Raw genomic sequence first — 22309 nt, forward strand, 5'->3', positions numbered from 1 at the left:
AATCCATGATAGCTGTTCCCAGCAGAGTCCGTGGAGCACAGAAGCCTAACTATCAGGCCCAGCTTGATTGCCTGTAAGTACCCTGTAGTCGTCTGACCAGGTGGACATTAACGTTAGTTAGCTAGCTAGGCTAATGAACGTATATAAATGCAGCTATTTCTTTCTAGTCGGTTATCAATGGCCGTCCTCCTTTCCTTAGAAAGGTTTGAAGTGGCAGGTGTCAACTTTACGGCTCTAGGAAGCGTAATTTGTAACAACTGTAGTTCATGGTGTTAGTCTCCCTCATAAAACATAAGGGTCACACTATTGGAAGGCAAATAGGCCTTAAAAGCGAGGTCTGCTTGCTACTTCACCAGAGTATGCTCGCTGGCTGTAACTGAGCTAATGTGCAAGGTGTATATTTGCTTTCCATGCTGGCCTGACTCCAAATGGTGTCTTTACTTTATGATTATCAAGACAAAAAGTGAGTTACACTTCAACAACAAAAGTTTACAACATGTTTTGAGGATAAATTATTTGGAAACCCAGATTTATGACCATATCTGTGTGAATTTTAAAGCATTTTCATGCAGAGGCTGGGATTGTTTTTATGGTACAGAAACACTTATGATTTCCATGTAGGGTGTGGCAGTGATAGAGCAGCCCTCCATGTTTATTTAAGTATCTGAGCAGAATTGCCATAAGCAAATATTCAACAGTCTTGCATATTACCTAGAAGGTATGCAAGTCTTCTCTATATCCCCCAAACCCCCATTACAGTGAAGGGAAAGCAAGTGTAGATAACGAATTCAGTGAAAACTTAAATAAATCACAGATGGAACTCATTGATGTGAACAAGATCTGAAACGGCTCTTAATCAGTCTTCAAAAATGTTAGAAGAGCCCATTAGGTTCTTTATAGGATTCCTTGGCTAAGTCCATCCAGATGTGTGCGTTGATAATCACAGCACGCAGGCAGGACTGGAGACTAACAATGGAGCCAAGCCAAAAGGAGAGACATAGCCTACCTGTCTCTGTTCTCACATACACACACACACACACACACACACACACACACACACACACACACACACACACACACACTTGAAAACAGGACTGCCTGTGATGTATGTTCCTTTTAAAATGTCTTAACCAAATACTATACAACAATTTCAAGAACCCAGGTCATTACTATGTGGTGATATTATAAAATGTGTAGACTTTTTTGTCATGTTATTGCTCTAAATATCCCCGCACCAACATGCTTAAATTATTTTCACAAACATTGACTTGGTGTACATTTCTATTTTATTAATAAGATGTCATTATTTTTGGGATGGGATGTATCTCACTTACCCTCATTGCATTTGTGTGAACATCTTAATGGTCATCCTGTCTGTAAATCTGCATTCTTCTTATTTTGTAAACTGCACTGCTATCTTGATCTTTGGGCCTATATTTTCCCTTTGTGAAAATACTGTATGTTGTCTGAGCTTCAGGTGAGAAGCAGCAGCAGTGCCACCACTGAAGACCCAGGAGTGCTCCCAGATAAAACGCAGCAGGGCAGACTATGGGAGAAGACGAGGGTGTCTCTGCTCCAGGTTTGATATCAAGTATACCTGTCAATACTACTCTGAACTGCACTTCTCTGAGCTGCAAGCAGGCCTCTGCCGATATAGATATATAGATCTATATCTATATATAGATATATAGATTTTATAGTACTTTGTCATTATTTTTGGCAAAATAATTGCACTATACTGTAACATACTATGTCAGAATCATTAAAATGTAATTAAAACATACAGTACATCGGTGACTTACAAGACTAATTAAAATCATAACATTGAATTTTAAAACTTGTTGCAAAAGAAATAAGGTTCTGGCTACTTTTCAACTAAATGATGCATTGCATGCACCGTGTTCAGAGGTGAATTGAAACATTTAAAACAGGTTTTTCCAAAATACAGAATGAGTCATGATCTTTCCAATGAAATAAGTCGAGCAGTGAACTCTCCGATGTCTCTGCTTCAACTGTTCAAACTGCTACTGAGGAAAATAGTCCTGATTGGAGTCCATTAAATTTGTGTCGCTAGACTAATGGACTAATTGACTGTTCATTACAGCGCTGTACATGTTCCGTGTTGTGGTATGTGACCATGTACAAGAACATTATTGTTTTGAGAGCCAAGCAAATAGTGAGCCTTGGGAGGGTGAAACCGGAGCTGTGTGTCGGTGTAGTAGAGACCTTAAGGATTTGGGGGTCAGGCGAAAAGGTGCTCTGAGGCCTGCTCCCCACCATCGCAGCTGCCACCCTCCCAGGACAGACATGAGAGGCCCCACTCTGGCATGAGAGTTTATCTTGGAGCTGGTTTCAGCAGCCTGAAGGTGGCTAATACTGTACAGTTATCACTATGCTCCTGAGAGCTACAGTTGCTTTTTCCTTGTCATCACGGAGACTCTGTTGCTGCTACTTTGCAATTTCTCCCCAATCAAAGCTTTCCTTGGCAGGGGCTTGAGCCTAGTGCTGAGGCCTGGTGGCAGCTGAGGCTGGGGATCAGTCGCCCTACGTGCTGCTGCGAGTGGTGCTTGTGCAGCGTTTGAAGGTGCTCCCACCGTCTGTGGAATGCAGTGCTGGGCGTGTTGGATGAGGGGCCTCCCAAAAAGGGAGAGGAAGAAGGCAACACAGAGAGAAAGAGAGAGAAAAGGCGGGGTGACCTTTGAACAGAGCCGTCAGGAAGTTATGACTCAATTTTCAATCGTGGCAGTAAAACACAGAGTAAGAGCATGGAAATAGAGGAGGGATGAAAGATGGATAAGGAGAGAGGGAGGGAAGATGATGATACAGATTGTAAGGTGAAGCCCAGAGAGATAAGATTGTAAAACAGCAGTGAAGCGTTTGTGAAGTCAATGGGGTCGGTGAGTCACTGGGGAATCATCGGCTCTCTTGCAATCACAGCTGAGGAAAACCAGATCATGGCCAGCATTGCTTGTCATTTGTCTCCGGTTCAGGAACAAGGCCACCAGTCTAACAGAGCTTTACTCTGAAATGTGCTCGTGTGTAACAAAGTTGAACATTTTAGCTAATGTTTTACATGACTGTGATACACTATGGGTCAAACCATCTATAGAGATCTGCAGGAGGGAGTCCTTCCGGTTCCTTTTTCTCAAAGTTGATGTTTTTTTTGGTTAGAAGCCTGAAATAAGGTCTGCTGTTAACACAGGCTAAAGAGATTTTACTTTTTGTTCTACGACATAACATTTCAAAACATGTGAATTTCTGAAGCTTCTATGTGTCTTAAAAATGGCGTTTGCTAATAAGTGGCTAAATGAGATCATTATACGTCATCATTGAGTCCATTGCCCACTATTAGCTTTTTACTTGTGGTGTTAATATGTGGAGATTATCCTGCTGAACAAAACGTGTAAATATTCTAAACGTTTGTTTGCCATAGAGCTGATTATCTGCAAATTATCCAAAATATCTTTTTGTCAAGGGAACTAGTGTGATGCTAACTTCCGGGGTCGGACAACAAGAATACGTGGTCCCTGCAGCACTCTTTAGGAGGTGAAGGGAAATGTGGGGGTGGCAGTTCCAGGATGTTTCCTCTTAAACGTTACAGTGATGTGGACAGGCGCCTTAGGCGCCGACACTGTATGAAAGGAAAGGACTCGTGGAGATGCGGAGATGTGGAAGAGCCTTTGTTTTCAAGGAGCTACCTTAACCTTTGCATTTCCTGTCCTGAACTCCCACACACATATATTCATGCAAATTGGCACGCACACGCAGCGGGACAAATGTATTTCAGTGCATTCATTGTAATCAGCACAATCTTCTGCACGTACACGGAGGTAGAAAGCTATGGATGCATACTTTAGTGGAGAATACGTGGATGTGTCGGTGTACTGATACAGATCCATGTGTGCACAAATGAATATGTGATTACAAACACGCACACCCTTGCATTACAGTACCAGAAGAAGGACACATATATTCGTATTTCCTCTACATGTATGTGAAGATGTAGAATAATGGTCCAGTTTGCCTTAGTTCTTTGCACATTGAAACTTTTCACACTAAATCAGTCAGCCGCTTAATCCCAGTGGGTATGCTGTCACTGCATCACAGATGATGAATAATAGTTTTTATCACCAGACAAACCACAGCAGTGTGTTATGATCCACATTTTTGTCTATCAGCACTTGTATGTGTGTGTGTGTGTGTAAGTGTATAGCTAGGTGCCAACGGCAGCTATTCCTCAAGCAAGTGTAGTAAAAGCCAAGCATTACTCCCTTGTCCAATGAAAAACCTGATCATTGTTGCCGTCAGTATTTCATTATCCGAAGCACTGACGTACCAGGAGACACTCTTGGTTCTGTGCCCTATTCATGACAAGCTCAGGAAAGCTTATTTATCCCATGTTCAGATTGAATGTCAGCCCGGTTATGTGGTTTTTTTATTTGGCTTTTACAGTTAAACTGATCTGTCCAGAGAGGTTTAAGTACATTCAGTCAAATTGGAAAGGATGTGCAACATGTTGTGATCCCATGGAAGTGAAAAAGCAGAATGACAGGGTGGTGGAGGTCTGGTTCTCAGACCTGTGTCCGACGCATGGAAAACTGAAAAGGGGCTAAAAGCGCGGGCAGATCCTGGATGTAAGGCAATCCAATGTAACCACAGTAAAAGGCTGTTGATTTAGGTTGAGCTACATCGAGTGATCTTCTTCATGTTGCAGCCCGGGGAATGCGCCAGATCACGGCATGAGGTTTTGGCCCTGGCATGATGTGGTTTGGTCAGGGATGGCAAGAGGAAGTTTGGGGCCGGGGCTGAGGAGAATGTCTCTGTCACAGCTAAAGTTTGTAAACTAATTGACCACCCATACACAGCTCTGCTGTTCCACTGGCCTTTCTCTCTTGAGACCGACAAACAAACCCAGAACTCAAGAACACCTCCACCAGACCAGACCCACTGACTGTAGTGTGATTAATTACATTTTCCCTTTCCCTCCCTCTCTCTCTGTCTTTCTTTCTTTCTCTCTCACTCTCACTCTCCTGAGCCTGGTGTATTAGTTTGCATAGTTCACATCCCCTGGTACCCTAAGTTAAACATCCTTGTAATGTCAGACCAGCCAGAAGGAAATCCACTGTTTTCCTTTTCTGCTGTCGTTTTTTTTCTTTTCATAATGATTCATTATTAGTAAGTCTGCAGGCTCGTTTTTCTCTTTTAGTGAGCGTTTTCAATCTCAAATAACTGCCTGGTTACAAAACGTGGTGAAAGGTGTTTTGGTGAAAGGGGAAAATAAACAAATCCTTTTGACCCTATTCACCACAACCCAAAAGAATGGAAAATGACAGGGTTGTGAAATAAGGCTCAGTACAGCACTGGGCCAAGGAAAGTCTGAGGTGCTGATGCCAAGGACAAAGGTCAAATGACAACACAAGGTCAGATTACTCCCACAGGCTGTGATTGTGATATAGCATCGGCTAGGTAATCGATGTTTGTTTGTGTGGGACTGTGTGTCATGTTCTAAATGTTACATACATGTAATGTGAAGTCAAACCTTTGGCTGGTTAATTTGCGTGTTAGAATGTGTTCATTTGGGCTAAATGTTTTGGCTGGCATCCCGGTTATAGTTGGTGAGAGACTGAGCTTTTCTTATCATTTCATCTAAAGCAAATAATGACTACAGAGGTTTGGGCATTCCTCAAATTCCTCATGGAAAGAGCATAGCACAGGTACTGCACTCCTGCCTTTCCTCCTGATTTCCATACTCTCATTAACTGAGCCCTCTGCTCCTATTTTACCGCCTCACAAAGGCATACATGGTCTATCACATTCCCCAGTGGCCATAAAAGGCCATATATTTAAAAACATATCTCTTTCTTTCCAAGAGTTACATGATAATTGATACCACTCCCACATCTGTTTGTTAAATATAAAGCTACAGCCAGAGGACACTTATCTTAGCTTAAAATATAAAACTTGTGGGAAAATGCTAGCTTGACCAAATGTAACAAAATCCACCAACTTGCTCCCCTAACGCTCGTTCACATGTTATATCTTGTTTATTTAATCCGAACAAAAACCGAACTGTAAAAAACGGCAACTTTGGCCGGGAGCAATGACTTTATAGCTGTAGCTTCATATTTAACGGACAGAGAGAATGGTATCAATCTTCTCAGCTAACTCAAGCTAAGAAAGAAAATATGTGTTGTACCCAAATACAAAATAGTTCCTTTTAAAACTGGCTTTCAATGATTGTAAAATTGTGAAATTCCTACTTGATAACTGTAGGCCATTTTGCGAGTATCGTTTTATTTCCTCTGCGAATTCGATGTGTATGTAATGAATTGATGTCAGCAGTCAGCTGTGAGGATGGCAGCCTATGCTAATAAGGCAGAGCAGGCCCATTGGTTGGAGGAATGTGTGAACACAGTGACAAAACCATTTATTTACAGGCACTTCCACGGTGAGGTCTAGCACCCGCAGCCCAAGTGCAACCCCAGGGAAGACACAGCTGCGTGTGAACGTTGTAGCGCAAGCCCAGCTCACTTTGATCGGCCCGACATGAGAGCGGCCCTGATCTCTAGGAACACCACCCATCTTGTCTGATATTCTGCGTGCACAAACTGAGACATTCCAGACGTGTGAACGGCCCATGACAAATGATCACCCTTTGGGTTTTCAGCTTTGACATGCTGTGGGCTTCTTGGCACGCTGAAGTGGGTCTCGGGCTCAGAGTTTTCCCCTCTCTACGACTTTAGTAACTGGAGCGGCACCACAGAATGTGGACGAGTCCTGGTGTGGACTGTTATGTTAGAGAGAGCCTTCAGGGTGGGGCTATGATTGAATTTTGACCTTTTTCAACACCAGACAGCCTGAACGGACTGTGGGGACTTGTTATCGTTTAGTAGAATGTTGACTGGATTAGATGAACTTGAATAATACAGATCATAGACACAGCACAAAATAAGTTTGTTTCGTTTTAGTTTCAAGCCATAACCCCTTCGCGAAGTGAGAAGTGAAAATAACATCTATTACTGCCAGATTAGTCACTGCATATTAGGGGGTAATGTTGGTTTTGATTGGATTCCAACTCCGCTTCAATTTCTTCTGCGGTTGCATGAAATATGTCTTTTTTTAATTCACAACTGGAGTCGCGAGGTATGCTCCATGTTTTAAAAGGCGTTATAGAAGCCCATTGACTTCTCCATTTTCATTAAACAGGCCTTGCACTGTGCCATGACTGATGTCATTCTACTGTTTCCTGTCATTTTCCAGTTCAGGCCCTGTTCCACATGCCCTTCTCCAAAGTCCGTCCAGTCAAACTCTGACATGATTGATTCTTTTACACTTCATTTGTAGCATTCATCAAAATTCCATTCAATCATGAAACTTTCGCTGACTACTGTCCAAAGTAATCTAACCGCAGCAAAAGAAACGCTAGGTCCTCTTGGGACATAGATTTCCCCAATGAACTAATGACATTTGGTAATACAAAGAGAACAAAAATACAGCATGTTCTGCCCCCATGCCGTCTTAAATTCTGAGATTTCCCTGTAAGATTTGCCTCAGGCAGTTGTGCCCCTCAAAACTGTATAAGATTCTCATTTTGTACCAGATGTGCTAGTCCAGTTACTGGATTGCAGTTGAAGTCACAAGCAGTATTTGCATGAAGTTGCCCCCTCCCCACTCCTACTTTTGTTACACTCTGGTGCAAATGGAGATTACTGCCAGAAAAGGTCGACAGTAGATTTAACAAGAATGCTTCCAAGATCTTAACTACTCCTGTGCGTGTGTGTGAAAGCTTGCACATGTTCATGTCTGCATTCGTGTTTGATGAACTGTTAGTAGGCAGATCGTAATCACAAATGTCATGTATGAACAGCTGTAGCGTGTCTGAGACGTTGTCTGATTAAAATCACACTTTGGACGAAAGTGGACACTGAATCTCTGATTATGTCCTCAATGTCATTTTTCCATTGCAGCAGCTAACATGATAAAAGTAAAGATTTCATATTAAACACACTTGTGGCGAGGCAGTGATGAATCAGAGTGATTTTGAAGCTTTCATTGATTGGCACTGACATAATACTTTTTGATGTACATTGTTGGTTGGAAAATATGCTGCACTATCGCTGACTTAAGGTACAACCTGTTGTATCTAAAGAGGACACTGAGACCTAGCAGTGTATTCATCTTTTTTTTTTTTCATAGCTTGACTGTGTGGAAGTAGTCCTACACGACTGCGGGTTACATTGTGGGACTAGGGAGGAAGTGTTGTGGAGGGGCTGTGAGGGCGTTGCTAGGCAACAGGGTGGGCAACTTGGCGTAATGAGCGCGGGGCTCAGGAGCTGTCTGCTCAGTGTTCCAGGTCCTGACAAGAACAGACAGGCTGGCCTGGGACGGCCTGCATGGAGCTGCCACCACGGCCACCTGCTCACAGCAATCATCACCAGCGCTCCAGCCAGCCACCGATACAGCATACAGACCCAATTAAGAGCCCTGCATGTCCCCCTCCAGCCAGCCATCACTAACACTCCTGCAAGTCTGACAAGGCTGCCTTTTTTCCCTTTAGCAAATCTCTAATTAACAACGTTGGTAGTGGTGAGGCCCCGGCTGTACAGAGCTGCTGAAAGGGGCTGGTACTCTGCTCGGGTAATCAGCTTAAATACAGGTTTATTTCCTGCCCCCTGTGCCTTGCTACTTCCAGCAGATATTGCGCTCTTTTATCTGTTTATCTCCAATTTCCTCTGACTTGTAATGTGTCTCCTAGACACACTGTCACCTCCACTTAAGGCCAGGCTGGCTGCTCCTGCGATCAGATGGTTTCAGAGCAGTGATCAGAGTTGGTTTTGGCAGGGCATAGCTCTCAACAACATCTCTTTCTGTTCCATTACTGCCTTACCACCTACTCTCTCTCTCTCTCTCTCTCTGATCTTAGCTGCAGAAAAAATACTGAACATCAAAAGGATCAAAGATTCTCATACGGAAATATAACCTTTCATCATATTATGTTCAAGCATTCATAGGTTAGTAAAGAAAGTATCTTATTGAAGATATAGATCAATCACAAAGTTTTGTTCCTGTAACTGGCCAGATTTCAATTAGTTGAAATGAAAAAAAAAAAGAAGGGAGAAAATTATATTGTGAAATGACCTCATTACCAGAGCCGGATTAAGAGAGCTGTGTGTTCCAGCCGAGAGCAGAGGAGGCGGAGGAGGAGGAGGAATTTCCTTTCAGTGGGGAGGTGTTATTGTTGGAGCCGCTGGATGAAATATCCTCTCCCCCAGTTTGGGATTGACTCTTGATGCAGGAACGCCACTCTTGATTGTAGGGAATTATACCTAATCATGTGTCTTGAGCAATTCAGGAAAAAATAATAGACTGATTTACAATAAAATTACAAATTTAAGTGAAGAGGTCATCTGTACGATTATTGAAGACATTCACATGGCATGTTATTTTTCATCTATAGATCATATGATGCCTGTAACGTGTCTTTTCTGGCCTGTAAGGAGAGACAAGTTGGCTGTCATAAGTGGTCATTTTTCCAGAGATTTCTGCTGTTGGATTTGGATGTTGCGATTTAATAGAGTATTGCACTCTAACTGACTGATTTTATAAGACTTTAGATAAACATCAAACGAATAGGCTGACGTTATTTTCTGGGTGTTCTTTTCCCAGAAATGTGAATAATGGCGTTCACTGTTTGGTGTGAACAGTGTTTTTTTGTTTGTAATGAAAAGCTTAAAAGCATTGTTTGTGTTCATTTAGTCAGCACTTAAAGACAACCTTCTCAAGATGTGTGTATATATATATATATATATATATATATATATATGTATATATATATATATGCAAATTTGCTAAAATATTTCTTTACACGGTTGCTTTGAAAAACATGTTTTTTTTTTCCTTGTGGTTTGACTTACCCCAAAGCTAGTTCAGCTAATGGGTGTCAATGTACATTTATTTTTCTGTCTTTAAGTGTTAGCACTGTGAACTGGTGACTTGTTGTCACCCAGTGCATGTTGGGATATGCTTCAACTCTGTTGATTGTGAACAGTTTTAGTTGTATAGGAAGTAGAAGGATGGATAGTTCAGAGGCTAAGCAGCAGAGGGTGCTGTTTGTCAGAAGGGATGAGCCCTGTAAAGACAGACTGCAATAGATACAACTTGCAAGCATGTGATGATATTTTAAAGATCAATATTTTATTCTTTTAAATGTTTTCAAGAACTTTCACCACTAGAATAATGTCTGGGTATTGTTGTATGGTATTTTGTAACTACCTTATCCAGTATTCCTCAATATTTATGTTCACAAAATGTAATTCAAGATTTGAAAATGGATCCGTCTTCATACTGGTGTGTTAGACATTCAGCCTGAGGCGTTCACAGGGATGTATTAATTTGAGCTGGGTAAACCCATGTCAGCTCAGGTGTGAGCTGACAATCTTCAGAGGGCTAAATCAGATAAACCACTTGAGCAGCACCTGGAAACAGCTCTCAGATAAGACAGCATGCAAACACACTTTCCTGTTCACGCAACAAGACAGCCTGCGTGCGCTCCAGAGTTCATCTCTCTATCTTGTCTTTTTCCTCCTTTTGTTCACCGATGTCAGTTTCTAAATGTTGATTTATGGATACAAAATCTATCTTTTTGCTGACAGTTTTATCTACTGATAACCTGAAGGGCTGCTTATTCCTGTTGTTGTAGTTATTCAAGACAGTTGTTACTTTCAGTAAGTTTGGGAATTGGGTTTGCTGAAAGCTTATTGAGCTCTCTTTTCATTGCCTACCATGCATGGAAACTTGTGTGCTGCCCAACACCCAATCTGTTCCTGTACAGGCAGTGGTTTCAAGGCAGGAGGTTCAACAAATACCTAAATGGGGAGATTTGGGTGTGGGGCTGAATAGAGGGGAGCGGTCTAGCACCAAGCCTCACCCTTTACCTGCATTAGGTCATAGCCTGAAAAAGGGGAAGGGCGTCAGTCACCACCTCAAACTCCCTACGCTCTGGTTGCCCCTCCATGACTGATCATTCGGGGCATGCAGATTTTTTTCTGCTGTGAACTATGAACTTGTAGTACCAAGTCCACCAATGGGGCTGTGGAGAGATGAGGGAGAGAGGGGAGGAATGATGGAAGGGGGGCGGTCGTTTCACTGGCTGGCCCCAAACTGGCAGGGTCTACTCTGGTGAGCCTGGTCTCCAGAGCCCTCGTCTCATTTAGCCCCTCAATATCCCTCTTTCTCTCTGTGGGGCCAGGGCTGCTCTGGATGAAATTTCAGCAGGGGTATGAGGGAATGGTTCATGGAGTTTAGCACCTTCTTAAACATTGGCAAAATAAATGACTTCTCCTAATGCTCTAATTGGTGGCAGTTTGATGATCAGGTATCACTGGCCTTCAGGGCTGAAGCACCTTGTTGTTTTACTACGGCTTGGTGAAAGAGCCAGTCTGTACCTGTTGCTCCTGAGATTTTTTTCAAGTAAGTAAGGAAAAACGCTCGGTAGCATGTGGTCTGTCGGGTTCTCTGAACTGTCTTCTTTTTTTTTTCCATGAAGTCAAAGTAAAGCATTTGACATTTTAAGTTAAGCCTGGCTACCGATCTCTCCTCCTCAAAATCCCTGCCCCCTGGCTGGGATCTGCGTGTGAATTGTGAATCAAATGAGTGGCTTAAAATTGGTTCAGCCTCTCTCTCGCTCTCACCCACTCGTTCTCGCTCTCTCTTTGTGCGGTTTGGTAGGTGACTGTTGAGGCTCTTTTATATTTGGTCCATGTGTTACAGATTTTCTGAGCAAAAAGAGCCGAGAGGTGGATAGAAGCACCTTCTTATAATTTAGAAAGGCTTCCTCCCTTTTTAAAATCTCTGTTGCTTCTCCAGACGTGTGTCGGAGTCAGACCCCTGCTGTTCTGCTGCACCAACAGCAAGGCTCATACTGACAGACTAGATGCGTGTGCTTAGCCTCGCTGATCAAATTGTCTCGCCCATCAAATCCATCCATCATGCTGCAAATAGCTGAATCGACTGAATGAGATGTTTCGTCACTGAATGACACAGTTTCGTTCACAAAATAATCCTTTCATTTATCCAACATATTGCTCCCCCCCCCCCCCCCCCCCCACTGAGGAAGACATAATTTTTAACCTTTTAAACCCGTGCCAGAGTGAGTTTGTTACACTGCCTTGTGTATGAAAGCACACTGAATAATGATTTAGTGAATCGGGCAATCTGTGCCAACACACAGGCTGATGTAGAGCTGTGGCTAAAAACAACTGTAATTTGTATTCTTATTATCTGTGGAGAAGAACCAGATGTACTATGTTCTGTAGAAGTATATACCGTAAAAGAAAGTTGTCTGCTCCATGGTCGGTTATGGACTATTGCTGACTGTTCATACCTAATGCAGAGTGAGCAGTGTGTCTTTACACAAACATCCAATTTCTTATTGTTTAAGGGGGTCACAGGAAAGTTTAAATCCCTCAGAGACAGACTTCTTACTTCAGAAATAAACATAAACCACATTGTGTTGTTGCTTCACCCAAGGAATGTTCTTGTTTGCTGTTTGTAAGTAGATTTTGGGCCGCTAACAGCGTGATGTGAAACCTTTACATGAAGTAAACGTGAAGAGAAGTACAGTGGTACATCGGTGTCAGTTTGTTATTGTACTGAATGCCTCATGGTTGCAGCATGTCACTTTCCATCACTTTCCCAGGTTAGCCCTGTGTAAGGCTTTAGGCTGGCCCGCTGTTTACAATACCTCCCATTCAGCCTGCTGCTCCTCAATGAAATTTCTATTTATAAAGGCCACTGGCGTGCAGAGAGTCATCTGCTTGTTCTGAATGAGGTCTGGTGGTTTTGACAAGGTTAGCTGGATTAAAGCATTGGAGGGGGGGGGGCTGAAGGACAGGTCACAGGGGCTGGTTGGGGTGAGAAGGCCACCACGAGAAGACTGGCTGCCTTTATTGTATGTGATGGTCAATCTCGGCACACTATTTAGTTAAATGCCGGACATGTGATGAAGCTGAGTTATCCAAACATTTGCTCAAAACCAAAACTCCAGTTTTATCCCTTTTAATGTGGCATTTGTGTCTGCCCTTCCCCTACACTGACGCCAAGTATGCATAGATTTCTGTTCTTATGACGGGAAGTCAACATAAAGTAGGAGCTGTTCTATCCAGTCAGCAGTGTCATGCACATCGATGTAATAATGTTGACAACACTGCCCTATAGATGGCCTTATGCCCCTACCCATTCACCCAGCCAATGGCTCACTGAGAAAGAGACTCCAATCAGAAGCCAGTATTTGGGGAAAGTCAGGCTTTTCAAGGCCTGAATACAAAATGTTTTTGACTGTTGCACTAATGACCTTTATGTCTGTTGTCAATTTTCTTTAACGGCCATTATTGTGCCAGAGAACGTTTTGGCTAATATCACTGTTGTGCTGAGGAAATGTTTTCTGTCAAAGTCAACGTGGCAGAATAGAAAGGGAAAAAATGGCAATTTCCTTAATCCTTGCAGAGTTTTTCCCCTTCTGTGTCTTTGTTTTGATTCCTTGGTGTGTGTGATGGTGTGTTTCCCACACAGTGGTGCTGCAGCCAACTTGCCCTGATCCATTGTGCTGCTGGCCTCTCTTTGAACCTGTACAGCTATAAACATGGCTAAGTGCTCTCCATCAGAAGCGGGCTTGCAGGAGGACAATACTGTGACAGGAATTTGCTGTTCACTGTCCCCAGCCACACACCGGAGTAAAAGGGAGAGGGAGACAAGAGCCTGGATGGGCCACTTGAACACAGCTCAGTTACTACAACCTTTGACCCTTGAGACAAATCTAAGCAGAGATGTCTGTCAGATTTTAGGAAAACACCCACAAACTACACACTCTCTCTCTTACACACACACACACACGCACAAATGCACAACATCATCGTCATCATCTGCCTCCCATGTTCCTCCAACCTCAGGCTATTATCTCCTCGCAGAGTTCAGCCAAACCTAAACAGAGGACTGATCTCTCTCTCTCTTTTAATATTGAAATGGAGCCTCTTGCTGATCTCTGTAAGCTCCTGATTTGGTTTTCAAAGATTTGGCCAGCTATCTCCGCAGTATCTCCCAGAAAAACATTGTCAATGTGTGGTCAGGATAAGCAGTGTTGGGATGAAGTGCGAATGAATGCCAGTGTGGTCGTGTTTGGACAATTTAGCAAGGCTGCAGAGGAAAAACCTTCAAAGTCGTCTAAACATAGAGACTCCTAAACCTCCCAGTCTCTCACGGTCTTGACTGAGTGGCTAGATGATAGACGGTCCCTCAGATTACTTAAGACGGATACTATTCCAGAGGAGTGGACAGCTTTGAACAGTTTATGCAATCAGTATGTTTTCCACTCTTTAAAAGCCTTAATTGTAAGTTTGTCTTTTGATACGCTGAGAGCCCAGTTTTCTTCTCACATGTGTATTTTTGTAGTGTCTCTGTTCTGAGCTTCTCCTCTGAAGCCACAGCTCCCCCTGGGCAGAGACCCTGCCACCCACACAGCTCAGATACCATCTCGTGCATAAACACAACCAAAGGGGTCTCTCTAACACACATATATATTTATGTAAATTCATACATCCGCAGATACTATGGCTGCAAGATATGGTTCATTTCTTGGTCGACATTAGGCACTTTGTTTATCATGTATCGGTTCCTACTTAAAACACCTTGTCCGACACCATGTTGATTTTGTTGACACAAATGCACATTCTGATCCCAACAGGAGCTATTCTGTTTCTAAGTGAGGGTTGAGACCTTCCCAGCCTGCGCAGGGTTTATTAAGATCAGAGACAGTTTCATTCACTTCAATTAAGGCCTCCACAACCCTTGACTAATTTTCCACTCTCTAATTTTTCTAATGGCTGGGACAGGAGGCTGTGAGCAGCACAGCCAGCTCTGCACTGCTCATTAGCTCTAGTACTGCCGCCCGCGCTGCATTTAACTTAATAATGAGGCCAAATTAACAGCAGCCCTGGCCTTGCTCCAGGTGCATTGTGGGTGAGAGTGAGAGTGAGAGTCAGGAGGAGTGGAGGGGGTGTACCTGGCCAGCTGAAAGGGTTTAGACAAAGCAAGGAGGTAATGACTGGAAACACAACATCTTAGGACTTCTTGGTCTCTAAATTGCTGTCTGCTCCCACCCTCTCACTCCACCCAGCATCCACTATGCTCACAGTTTCTGTAATCTAAAATCTGCAAACTTTTCAGTTCAGTGCCAGATGACACTGGAGCAAGGGTGGAGGGAATTGATATGTGCCAGAGGAGGGTGCTGTGCAGGGTGGGGTAAGGTTGGTATGGAAGGGTGGAGAAGACATGTCCTCATCTGCTGGTGTGTGGAGGCTGCACAGCCGTGGTCGTCCTCCAGTTCAACCCTGTGCCAAAGTAGGTGCTGCCAAGGGCTATGTGTTAATGAATCCAGGCATCCTGGGAAAGAGTACAAACAAACACGGCCCTGGATGACAGACACTTTCTTTAGTCTATATACGCCCTCACTCATGAATTTATTTTTTGTTCTGCATCATGTGTTTCTTGGGTTAGCTTTTTGTTGCAAGTTATTTCGTATCATACGTTACATGTTCTTAGTCAACTAACATGCAGAGAGTGTGTTCATGTTATGCTGCAGTGAAAAGAGCATCGTTAGGGCTGCGCTGAATGTTTGTTTCTTGTTTCTTGACCATATAATAACAAATATCTTTGAAAGTAACATCAATGTAGACAAATATAACCTATAATTAAACTTTTAAAATGTGGTTTGTGTTGTACAACTTGAGGCTTATTTGGATTAGGAAACAGCAGTAAATTGCAACTTTTTTATCCACCTGATTAGAAGAGTCGTTCGTGATTCTGGAAATGCCTTCAGAACAGCGATAAGTGTTTTTAAACAACCTTATCGCTTTTTGAAAGATCGTCTGGTATTTATTTTTCTGAAAAAATGGTGTTTAGCTCAAACTTAAATGTAATGAAAATACCCGAGAGGCACAAACTGGAGCTAATAGTAACACTTTAATTGGATCTTGCATATTGTAGTTTGCCTTTCAGAATGATGTAGGGGGTCAGAGATACAAATCTTAATTAGACACAGACCCATTAAGACAGTTTTGGATGAGAGAGAAAACAGCATCTGAGAGCAGCATTACCTCCAGCTCTGTGCCAAGTGATGACAGCATCTGCTACCCAGAAGCTGCTGCATGTTGTTCAGAATATGGAGTGAAGTGTTTCTTCACCTGCTAAAGGCCTGGCAGCCAAAATCCTCAAACATCAGTTGCCCGTGAGGCTGTCATGTGACTTTTCTTTTGCTGCCATACCCCTGATGTGAACCCTGACCTTGTGACAGGTCTAATGCTAATTCCCTCTGTGAAGCATTCAGGAAACATGTTCGCACTTTCTCCCTCACATGCACTCAGTGTCGTGACAGGATGCCCATGTAATAGCATGGGTTTAGTAATGCATATGGCACACTTTAGACTGTCAATACAGAGGCCAGAGGACAGAGGTGATGGGGTGATGCATACACCAGGATTTGATTTAGTATATGTGTTTGTGTTACTGTAATTTATTCTGACTAGCTTCAGTCAACAGAGAGGAAATGACCGTGCATGAATTGAAGCTCGCTTGTGTGTCACACACACACACACACACACACACACACACACACACACACACATACACACACACACACACACACACACACACACACACTGACTGCAGAATTTCTTGGTATTGTAAACAAAGAAAACAAATATTATTTCTGTAAATGAAGAATGACAATGCTATTGGACTACTTATGTAACTGTGTAGTTTTGCCTTTTCTCTGTGCTGGATATGTACATTTTCCATGACCTGGTTTTTAACTGGCAAGTAGCCTGGCACATTGTAGGTAATTGTACAATTTTCCCCTCCGGGTAGATGTTGTTTTTTTATAACCAAAGCCTTTGATATTTTAACTTATTTTTATTCAAGCTTTTAATGTCTCCCAACAAAATCACTAAGGAATACATTGCCAATGACTCAAATACATTTTCATCCCTGGACTAGAACATACAGTGTTTCTCATTACTAAGAATATGAAACGCTAGCATAAAGTAATTTGATGACTTGTAGGAAAACATAACCAATGTAATATCCAGCACTAACAAGGATGACATTATTGTGTTGTTCTGCTTTAGTCTTAGAGTCTGGTTGACTTTGAGTGATTCAAAATGAGTATAATTTCTGCCAACTGGCTGTCCATGTTTTGAACATTATAATTGAATTAATAATTTGTTTCGATATAAATTGAATATGATTTCAGTGTAGTCCTCCTATGTTTATATACTTTGTGTATTTAAATGACTAGAAGGAGACTCGGTACCTTTGGCCTGTAATTGCTTCACGTCCATCATCGTCCCAGTGCTCGCTGTGTGTGTATGCCCATGTGTGTGTTTCTATGTGTTTAGAACAGAGCCCCTGGTGTTTGGACAAAGCAAACACACTATCATTACTGGAATGATTATGGGGCATTGAAAGTTTAAGCAAATATTCAAGAGGCTTTGTCTGTTTTTAGGATTTTTTTTGATACGCGGATGACCACTGAAATAGCTAAAGCGCTGACGAGGCCAATCCCTGCTTTGTTCCCAGTCCTGACGGCGTGAAATGGGTAACTCTTTTGCCACGGGTACAAATGGCAAGTCAAAAGGAATTTACTTAGCATTAAAGGACTCCGCCGTCTCACTCTTAGTTAAAATAATGTTGTTCTGGATATAATCATCCAATTGGGGTGAGGGAGGCAGGACCTGGCCGGGACAAGCATCACATTTCAAAGACTCGTGTCTGCCAGTCTCCACACTGATGGTAAGATAGCCAATAGTTAGGGCTCAGGATTGTGTGCAACTTAGGAGGAGAAAAGCATTCCTGTGTGCCTATTTATGATCACGTGCAACTAGTCGCTAGCTTGCTCCACCAATAGTATAGAAGATATTGTACACACATTATCTAAGTACATCTTGAACATTCCTGCTTTATCTCTTTTGGTACAATAGAAGTCAAATAAATTAAATTTTGCATTGTTCGAGACTGGCTAGATTTACACGACCCAGGAGCTGTTGTCGCTTTGTCTTATAGCTTCCAAACCCAGCATTATTACACTACATGGAGAGAAGTCATACGAAGATAAACTAAGAAAGACATTTAGAGAGTCTATTCGACTTCCCTCTTGTGTGTAAGAAAGTGCATAAGAGAGAGGAGAGACATCCTGCCACTGACACGTTTACAGGCCGCCAAGCCTGCTGGAGGCGTGGCCTGATGGCAGCAGTGCTGTCTGAGTAATTACAGGCTCCCTGGTGGATATTACTAAGGTCCCAGCGATCCAGACTCCACGCAAAGGCCACTCTCCTACTGTAGTTAAGGAAGCGGGGGGAAAAAAATCTTGACCAAAGAAAATTCAGGGAATGAAAAAACCAAACCTTTTCCTTCTGTCTGCTCTAATTCAACAAGTACAGCTCTGTGTTCTGTGCATAGCTCTGTTTGACTTCTGCCAGAAATATGTACCCCGGTATAGGCACATTTTTATTATTCAGCAGGGCTCCTGGTATTTTGAAAATGAGGTAAGCTCAATTACCAACAAAGGGCTCCTCTCAGGGGTCTGTCATCACACGGGGGTGAACGCGAGGGAGCGAGAGGAAAGAGAGACCCCTCTGCCTGTGCTTTGATACTACAGGATTATGGGCAGTGGCATGTATTGTAGCCATATTTTAGCTTGCAGTATGTGGAGACCAGATGTTAAGATGACATGCAGGACAGGACTGGAGTGAAGTGGTACTCGTCATAATTCTTATCTCCGCAGTGAGCCCAAACTATGCCATAAACCTCCTACAGGGACATACTGTATTTCAAAGCAGATATTTGGTAACATGGTTTCTCTGTGCATGTTAAGACCTCAAGCAAAAATGGAACTAGGGTCATCAAACTCAGAAATACTTGAACTCTGAAAACTATGTGTCCACTGTAAAAACTAATAATGGTCTATACTAGTAGCACAGACGGCACCATGCCACACCTGTAGTGTATATAGTGTACATATTATAACTTCAAAACTGTGTTAATATTGTAGAAATTACTTGTTCAAACCTTTGAATATCTTCAGTAGTTATTGTTGTTAGACTATTATCACTGATGTCATTATGAAATATTATTGAATAATTCTCTATAACTTAATTATTATATAGTAGGATTTCAAGTTTGTTGTTTTTAATGATCCCAGCCTAACAACCCACTGTCATAAATGTTGACATTATGAAATATAAGTGTAAATCGAAAAATGCTAATTCACAAATAGAATACCTATAATTAAATAAACATGAGCTTCAATAAAACTAATTGTAATTTACTAATTTCTTTAGCTGTTCAATATAGTCTTATACCTTTTGAGGTGGAACTAGGAGTGTTTAGAATGAATACCAATGTCTATCAAAGATTTCAAATCTTTTTTAAAGTAAAGTATTTTGACATAAATTGAGATGTCCTGCTTTTCTTTGTTTTATATCATATTAAACTGAATATCTTTGGGTTTTGGACAAAACCAGACATCACCTTTGACTTTGAGAAACTGGGACGGACATTTTTCACTATTTTCGGATATTTTAGAGACCAAATGATTATTTGATCAATATAGAAAATAATTGTTAGTTGCAGCCCATAAAAGTAAGTAAGAATTGTCAAATCTAGAGAAATGGGCCAAAACAGCTTGTTTTGTTTGTTATATTTATCAGTCAGTTATCAGTTATATTTGTCGGTTTTCTTTCATGTGTTTATGTGAGTGGTGCTTCCCGGGGAAAGAGGGCCTCCTGCTGTGGTGACGCAGTGGGCACCGGAGCTGTTTGGGTTCCAGCCTGTCCTAGGAGCCGCCTGACGTCTCCTTACTTCCTTATCTTAATGACCATTAACCGTTTCTGCTCTGTGTCAGCTCTGCAGTGTCAAGGGAGAGGGAGAGGGAGGGAGAGAGAGAGAGAGGGTGAGATAGAGAGGGGGCGAGAGAGAGAGAGAGAGGGAGAGAGAGAGAGAGAGAGAGAGAGAGAGAGAGAGAGAGAGAGAGAGAGAGGGTGAGATAGAGAGAGGGCGAGGGAGAGAGGAGAGAGAGAGAGAGAGGGAGAGAGGGCGAGAGAGAGCGAGAGAGAGCGAGAGAGAGAGAGGGAGAGGGACTCTGATAGAAAATTCCTGACAGCTGATAAGAGGGAGAAGGAGATCCAGTTTACTGCACAGATAGGGTAGGAATGTGCTGCAGATGATGATGACTGGGTCCATGACTACACTGCCCCTATCTGTGCCTGCCAAGACACATCACCGCTGGCTGTCTGCATGCTAGCCAACCTCCTTATTTCCCAGAAAAATACTGGATTCGGCGTGCTCCTTCATGACTGTGCCTTTACCAGTCTTTCTGACTTTTGAACTGTATGGACCCATAATTATGTTACTGTTATAGTGCCGTGCAGTCGATCCATAATCACTATTTTGACTGTTTTACAGTAGTAGTACAGCTACATAATATTGTGGTACATAAAATATTTATACATGCCAGCTCTCTATTTTCAGCCACGATCAGTATGAATCGTGGCTGAATCTTTCCTTGGAAACACACAATTCCATGTGAACTATTGGTCTGCTACAATAGCAACAAAATGGACATGAGAGGAAATGACCTCCAGCTCAGACAGCGTGGAGCACGGCGAGGCAGTCAGAGAGGGCATTTTAGCTGTGCAACTGAGCTCCCAGCATTTTAATTTACTATAAATCACAGTGAATAGATGTACCCTAAAAAGTCCTGCGTAGACGCCGTCTCTCAGTCAGAGACAGAGTGAAAGAGCAAGGTGAAGCAGATTGGGTTAGTGGGAGCCAGGGATGTATGTGGATCAGACTCCCGCTCAGCTGTCTCCAGAGGAAATCAAACAGGCCTGTGCGGTTCATTATTTCGTCAGTCGACTCAGCAGCAGAGAGAACTGGCGACATGGCCATTTACTGCAAGTCTCCACTGACCCCGCTGTGCATGGCTACAATCAGAGCAGCAAGTCAGCTGGAAAAGCTAAGGATTCCCTGTGTTGCTGTGGATTTATTTCAAAAACAAACTCCTATTATGTTGGGTTCTGTATTCATGAACTGATGGGGAAAACAATGAAATATGGAGTTATTCTATAAAACTTTGATCTTTAAGCATAGAATCTCTCCCCAGTCACTGCCCACACACGGCGCTGATGTGAACATGAGCTTTGTCACTTAGAGTCTTTAGACACAGATATTTGGAAGGAGATTGGGGAGTGGGGGAGGGTCAAGGTCTCCGTTGTTTGTTCTCCTTTTTGAATACAAAGTCCTGTGTGGTGACCCCATTGCCAGACTACCAGTAGACTTACAGTCGGCGGGAAGCAGCAGCACACGTGCACAGCAGACCAGTACTCAACCTCTGAACTACATTCACCCGACCTTTCAACTAAAGAGAAAAGTCAGGAAGAAGGAGACATGTAGTGAGGCACGTTCTCCTGTGCACACTTAATTTTTTCAAATAGAACTCAGCATTAAAGTAGGATAAAGTCCAGCAGGCTAGAAATATATATTGTACCACTTTTATGTTATAAAAAAAACAAAAAAGATTATCTGTGAGTCAAACCTTGATGAAAGTGTGTGTTCTAACACAAGCTCTGATGATACAACAACAGCATAAAAGATGTTGTTGCATCATCAACCGCATTAAAGATGGAGAGGGAAGAATAGCTGAGTTCTTGATGTTTTTCCATTCTTGCACATCTCTATTTCTGTACAGGCTGCCGGCCATCGTCCGGCTTAGACGCCAGTCTCCACACTATCATCAGGGTCTGATGAAGCAGATAACACTGGGGGCGCTCACTCCTTCGCAGTGTGCAGTGGAGTGTGGCGATATGGGTGGAGTTAAGGGTGCGGGGTATTCAAGGATGGCTAGACAGTTTGCAATCTGCTGCAAGAAACAGACAAGAAACATTCTATCAGCTGGTGTGCAGAAGACAGAATGGCACCAGCAGAGCGCCAGCCAGGCACAAAGCTGGCCAGAGGCATAGGTCACAAATGTTATCACACAGCCTCCGGTGACATGCTATAACTATATCTCCATCATCAAGGTCAGGTTATTGTTTTCTTTGTCTGGGCTGAATCATGGCCAGCGCCCCTACTTGTTTGAAGTGGACAAGCAGGTTTGGGTGGAGTATGAAGCTTATGGCTTCTATCAGCTCTAGCCTGCAGGCAAAGGTATACAGTGTGAAAAGAATATTTATGAGGTGCAATAATTTTATTTTAATAATTT

Source organism: Cottoperca gobio, chromosome 6 (assembly GCF_900634415.1).
Source record: "Cottoperca gobio chromosome 6, fCotGob3.1, whole genome shotgun sequence".
In the NCBI taxonomy this organism is placed as follows: Eukaryota; Metazoa; Chordata; class Actinopteri; order Perciformes; family Bovichtidae; genus Cottoperca; species Cottoperca gobio.